This window comes from Microtus ochrogaster, unplaced genomic scaffold (genome assembly GCF_000317375.1).
Source record: "Microtus ochrogaster isolate Prairie Vole_2 unplaced genomic scaffold, MicOch1.0 UNK10, whole genome shotgun sequence".
NCBI lineage: Eukaryota > Metazoa > Chordata > Mammalia > Rodentia > Cricetidae > Microtus > Microtus ochrogaster.
In genome coordinates this window covers 3692949-3699823 of record NW_004949108.1, presented here as the reverse complement: position 1 = coordinate 3699823, position 6875 = coordinate 3692949, and positions in this window count along the sequence as shown.

Here is a 6875-nt window from a genome sequence, read left to right as displayed (position 1 = left end):
TTTTTTTTTTTTTTTTTTTGGTTTTTCGAGACAGGGTTTCTCTGTGGCTTTGGAGCCTGTCTCCTGGAGCTAGCTCTTGTAGACCAGGCTGGTCTAGAACTCACAGAGATCCGCCTGCCTCTGCCTCCCGAGTGCTTCTTGTTAACTCTTATAACTTATATTAGCTCATTATTCTTGTCTATGTTAGCCATGTGGCTCGGTACCTTTTTTTTTTTAAGCAAGGCAGTCACATTTTGCTTCCTCTGAGGCTGGGTCATCACTGCAGACTGCTTTACTCTTCCCAGAATTTTCCTGTTCTCTTCATCCCATCTCTACTTCCTGCATGGTTGTCCCGCCTATACTTCCTGTCTGGATACTGGCCAATCAGCATTTAATAAACAAGTACAAAAAACAAATGTTTACAGAGTAAAACCATTGTCCCACAGCAATCCCCCCGTTTTTTTTAAGAACAAGAACTCTGAATCTAATATCCTTTGTTTAGCTTTTTTCCTGACCATTATCCATAACAACTGTAATCAACATTCTAAACAAAGGAAAACATCCATAGTCCATTTTTTGGGAATGTGGTCAAAGTTTTTCAGGCTACTTCCTACTGAATTGGGGTGCTGATAATCTTATGGGGACCTAAAGAAAATTTAGAATTATGATCCTGGAGTATCCTATGAGGCTTGATCATCTCAACTAGCAGTCTTGAGGCTGTTCTGGATGTAGAACTCAGACATCTGGGCTATCGGCTCCTGTCGGAGATTTCTCAGGGGGTCTTCTTGATCAAACCTTATTTGTCTTAGTCCAGAATAAATCCATAGCCTCTCATTTTCTGTGGAAACAAAAACAAAACCTCTTCTCCAAGGTAACATATCTTTTGACTTCAATTTTGAAGTCAAGGCATTTACAAAATATTTGTTTTATTAATGCAGCAGCATTTATATTTAAATGTCTTTTAGCAGCTATTGCTCCTTCCTTAGCTGTCAAGCAATTGAAAGAGAACATAATAACATACAATATTCAGATTCTGTGTGTGTTTTCCATTTTTATGTGGCTTTATTTTATTTTATTTATTTATTATGTATACAATATTCTGTCTGTGTGTATGCCTGCAGGCCAGAAGAGGGCACCAGACCTCATTACAGATGGTTGTGAGCCACCATGTGGTTGCTGGGAATTGACCTTTGGAAGAACACGCGATGCTCTTAACCATTGAGCCATCTCTCCAGCCCCTGTGGCTTTATTTTAAACTCTTCTTTTATTTTTAATTTTTGGCTTTTTGAGACAGGGTTTCTCTATGTATCTTTGTCCTGGAACTCACTCTGTAAACAAGGGTGTTCTTTTTTTGTGGGGGGGGGGGTCCAGATAGGGTTTCTCTGTGGTTTTGGGGCCTGTCCTGGAACTAGCTCTTGTAGACCAGGCTGGTCTCGAACTCACAGAGATCCGCCTGCCTCTGCCTCCCGAGTGCTGGGATTAAAGGCGTGCGCCACCACCGCCCGGCAACCAGGCTGTTCTTGAACTCACAGAGATCCACCTGCTCTGCCTCCCAAGGGCTGGGATTAAAGGTGTGTGCCACCATACCTTGAACTCACAGAGATCTGTCTGCCTCTGCCTCCCAAGTGTTAGGATTAAAGATGTGTTCCACCACACCTTGAATTCAAAGAGGTCTGCCTGCCTCTGTTTCCCAAGTGTTGGGATTAAAGGTGTGTGCCACCACACCCAACTACTCTTTTTCTTTTTTCTTTTAAGGACCTTAACCTTTCTTCTTTTCTCTCCCAAGTCTACACATATTTTTAAACACTGTAAACTGTTTAGAGGCTTTTTCTTCTGAAACTATCTTTACTGCGTCTATCTTTTTCTGACCACATGAGTCTTTAATTTGCTAAATGATATGGCTAGGATTAAAGCCATGGCTTTGACAACTGGATCCAGTCCATTCCTTAGCTTTATGAGATTTCAGCCTCATGGCAGATACCGGCTGGAGCCATGTTTATTACCACAACTCTATGGCATTTCAAGATCCCTGCCACCACCAAAAAGCATGCAGTCAGCTTTGCATCAACACCATTGAAGTGTTTTGTGGCCGAACATCTTTAAAAAGTGCTGCAAGGTTTTGCAGCTAAAGCTGAGTCAGGAAGCCTATCTTAAATGAGAGTGCTTGCCTCTAGCAAGCAGAGCCCACCCGAGAAAGTATTGCTATCAAGAAGCCATACTTGTGGTGGTGCACACCTTTAATCCTAGCACTTGGGAGGCAGAGGCAGGCAAATCATTGTGAGTTCAAGGCCAGCTTGGTCTACAAGAGCTAATTCCAGGACATGCTCCAAAACTACAGAGAAACCCTGTCTTGAAAAACCAAAAAGAAAAAGAGGAGGAAGGAGGGAGGAGGGAAGAAAGAGGGAGGAGGGAAGAAGGAGGGAGGAGGGAAGAAGGAGTCTGGATTTGGAGTGAGTATAGGTCTAAGTGCCAATTTCTGATATGTCTTTGTTGAATGGGTGCATTCTTCACTGGTCTTCTGGCTGTAGTGGTCTGTGGTTGAGTTAGAGGGTCTCTATCTGCATTGGGGCTGGACTTTTGATGGTCTGGACAGCCCTCTGGATCTGCAGGGGGTTGCTACCCAGGTTTGGGGCTGGAATTCTGGCTGTGTGCACAACCTCTGGTCTGGCCAGGGTGCTCTGGGGTTCAGGATGCTGGCCTGACTTCTGGTGAGGTAGAAGGTGTCTGCCTTCTTTTCAGGGAGCTGGTATAATCTCTGGTGGGGTAGGAGGTTTTCAACAGGGTTGGAGGGCAGTCTTACCTGGGCTATAATGGAGTAGGAGGCTTCCACCAGAGGTGTGGGCTTGGGATATGGTGACAAGGAGAGAAGGGGCTGTTGGGGTTATGCTGGGTGGGCCCTGGTGGGGAGAAGAGGTGGTCTTAAGTGGGGTTCAGAATGCCGGTTTGGCCTCTGGTGTGGTAGGAGGCTTCCACCAGAGCCTGTATTTCTTTCCTTGTTGGTTTTTCAAGACAGGAGTTCCCTATGCAGCCCTCACTGTCTTGGAACTTGCTCTGGGACCAGACTTTCCTCTAACTCAGATCCTCTTGCCTCTGCCTTCTATGTACGGGGATCAGAGGCATATGCCACCACTGCCTAGCTGACCTTAAGTGTTTCTAAGGTGCAGCCTGCTGGGCATTCATACTTGATAGCCAAGGTACTCTGTTTGGGAGAAGGCAGAAAACGCTGGGCTGAAAGTCTGGGCAGGAGCGTGCCTCTACTAGGTGGCCCATGTGGTAAGCCCTGGGCTGCCTGTGTTGTGGCCTGTCTTGGCAGCTCTGCATGTTCATCTCTGGGTATATAGGCAGGAAGGGCCATATTTAGCAAATAAAATCTAAGATAATGTCTGGACCCTATTCAAAGACCTTATTTGTGGTTGTGAGTCTTGAGCACCAAGATCCTGGCCTTGGCTTCTGGCTACTACAAGTTAGGTGCTCCCATGGGCCTCAGCATCCCCATCAGTCAGACGGCAGGGGAAACAGAAAGTGGCCAGGCTCTAGGACCAGGTTCCCGATAGCTGTGCAGCCCTGGGCAGTCTTCCCGATCATAGCCACCAGGGGGCAGCAGCACCTAGTGTTTAAAATGTAGCTAGACAGCGAGGGGCTGAGCTCTACTCTGAAAAAAGGTTCCACGCCCGACTTGTTCCAGGCACTTTTCCAGAGTCGCCCAAACTTCACCTCTACCTCAGGCTGTAGCACCTCCAGGGACAGACCAGCGGGTCCTCTTCAGGCTCCTTTTCTCTATCTCTTTGCCTGTCCCTTCAGTGAGTAATGCCTGCGGCTGTGGTGGCTTCCTGAGGTATCCCTGTGCCCACACCGCGAGACACCCTGCATGCAGATCTGACCTACATATCCCCAAAGTACCTTGAGGGTGGGGTCGAGAGATTTGTGTGTCACAGTGCAGCTGTTTCAGGTAAATGACTGTGAGCCAGAGTCAGAGCCCACCTAGGCTCTCTTCTCTGCATACCGCCCCCCCCCATACTTCCTACCCACTCCCATCTGCAGTACCCAATGCTCTCCTTACAGCCACACCCCTGTAGAAGTCAGGGTCTTGTGGAGATGGGCCTGGCAACCACTAGCTATCCCTCAGTCCCGCTCTTGAGAGCTTGAGGTCGGGCCCTGCCTCTGGGCACCTCATCTGCCCTAGGATGTCCGTGGACTGCTCAGTACTTCAGTTCTCAGAACACACAGCTCCCGAGGAGAACAGTCGTCACGTGACTCGTTCACAGCTCATCACACGCGGAGCTCGCAGAAAACTGAAGCTCTTGTTGGCACTGCGGTGCTTTTGAGTAGGGACACAGGAAATCTTGCTTGGCAAGGAAAATTACAGGTCCCTCCGCGGTGTAAAAGAAGCCGCACAACCTGGGACAAAGGGCTGAGGTGCCTACTTAACATATCAAAGCGGACCTGGCTGCCAGGTTCTCCCAGCATCCCTCAGGGTCTACTATCTGTTTCAGGGTCCTCCTGCTTGTCATACCCCGCCTGCTATCCTAGACTTCTCCAGCCCAGAGGCGCTGCTGCCTCTCCCCCAGCTGCTACCCTGTATAATCAAACCATGTTGCTTACCTGTTTGTCTTTTGTGTTCCTTTCTTCTGTCTTAGGGCCTCCTGACTGATGCACTTAGTTCCCCCCTCCTCTCTCCCCTTACCCTTCCCTTCGGGGTCATGTCCACTCTCCCAGATGTTCCCACTTTTAGCTATGTCTCCATTTTATCTACGATACCTAGGACCAGTCATGTCCTTTCTCTCTCTTTTTTTTAATTCAACAGCCACTAGACCCTTATCCCTCCCCAGATGCCTGCACAGGACAGCAGATGTTCTGGGGGCCCAGAGGCCTTTCTGAGGTGGTACCTCCCACCCCACAAGTGTTTGCGCCCAGGCTGAAGAGCCTGTTAGGGGATCCCTGTCGAGCGGAAAACTTGGATGAGAGTTCAAGGTTCATTCTGGGTCTTCCTCTCTGGTGGGCTGGGCTTCTCAGCATCATCTTTTGGGCCTACTTCCCTCTTCGTTCTAGGCAGCAGCCGCCTGCTTACCTGAGGAACCACACTGATTGAATGAGTTCCCGATGGGGCAGTGTCTACTAGGATCCTCATACTCTGCATTTGTATGCAAGTTTTTTTTTTTTTTTGTAGCCAGTTTCTTCCTTCTTGGTTTATTTCCCCCTTGTCCCACCCACTCCATATAAGGTCTTATTCATGGAGTCAGCAAGTAAGTAGCCTTGGATGGCCTGGCCCTTATATGACTAACCTGTCCTCTAACTTCTGGCAATTCTCCTGCCTTAGGTTTCCAAGTACTGGGACTAGACATAAATCACTATACTGGTGTGCGGGTGTGGTGTGTGTGTGTGTGTGTGTGTGTGTGTGTGTGTGTGTGTATAGAATTTGCTCTTTATCTCGAGATGGACACTGGCCTTGCCTTGCCTTCAGGCTTGAACTGGAATCACACTGTTGGCTCTGGGTTGCTGAATGACAGGGCTGAAGATATCTTATGGTCGTCTTGTCTCCTCTGTCACCTTCACTGCATCGGCTACACACAGCCGGGTAGCGAATGAACGGATTAACCCGCCCACCCATCGCTCCATCCTCCGTTCATCTTTCTCATCTATCACATTGACTATGGATTTTTTTTTTTTTTGTCAACTTGGTACAAGTTGGGGTTGTTTGGGAAGAGTGGACATTAGCTGAGATAATGCTTTCATCAGATTGTCTGTAGGTGTGTATGTGGGCCATATTTTTGCTTAATGATTGATGTGGGAGTGCTCAGCCCACTGTGGGTGGTGCCATCCCGAGACTGGCAGTCATAGATGGTGTAAGAAGGCAAAGTGAATAAGCCAAAAGGAGCAAGCCAGTAAGCAGCATTCCTTCAGGGTCTCCACCTCCAGGTTCCTGTTCCCATTAATTCCCGACATGATGGATTATAAACCATAAGAAGAAATGAACCCTTTCCTCCCTGAGTAGCTTTCGGTTATGGTGGGGGTATTGCTATGATAGACCTGACCACATTGGTTGGGGGGAGATTGTTAAAGTGTTGGAAGAATTCATGGGGTACTCAAAGCTTAATGGGGGTTCTCGGGGAGTGTAGAGATTAATAAGGCCTGGTTTAGGATGCTTCAGAGGGAAGCGAAGACCCTAAGAGGCCGTTTCTGCGATACTGCTTTGTGTTCAGAACCCGTGGTTCTGGCAAGAAGGGATTGAGAAGCTACGGTTAACTAGACACCAGCACCTCTGAGGCAAACTGCTGCTTCCCTGGGACAACACTGCCCAGCTCTGATTTAGAAGAGGCCAGCATTTTGCTGAGGTGAACTCTGCTGGGAAGTGTTTCCTTGGGGTCGAGCATGTAGAAGCTGGGTCCAGTGTGGGGAAGGCCGTGTGCATCTCAGGCTGGCCGCTGAACTTGGTGATATGTTTTCCATATGGTAGTAATTTGGGCTGCAGGAAACTGCAGGGTTGAAGGCACCGTAGAGAGAAACTGAGGCTCGGCACCACGTAGCAGGGTTGGAGTTCCTGAAGAGAGGCCAAGAGATCATTCATTGGTAGAGGGGCAGCCTCGTTGCAGAGGACTGCTCTGGGACAACGCTCTTGTACCCTGTAAAGATTTGTCACTTGTGCTGGGTTAATAAAACAGATTGGTCAGTAGCTAGGCAGGAAGTATATGTGGGGTGATCAGACAAGAAGAATTAGATAGCAGAGGAAGCAAGATGAAAATGCCTCATGTTGGCCGGGCGGTGGTGGCGCATGCCTTTAATCCCAGCACTTGGGAGGCAGAGGCTGGCGGATCTCTGTGAGTTTGAGACCAGCCTGGTCTACAAGAGCTAGTTCCAGGACAGGCTCCAAAACCACAGAGAAACCCTGTCTCGAAAAA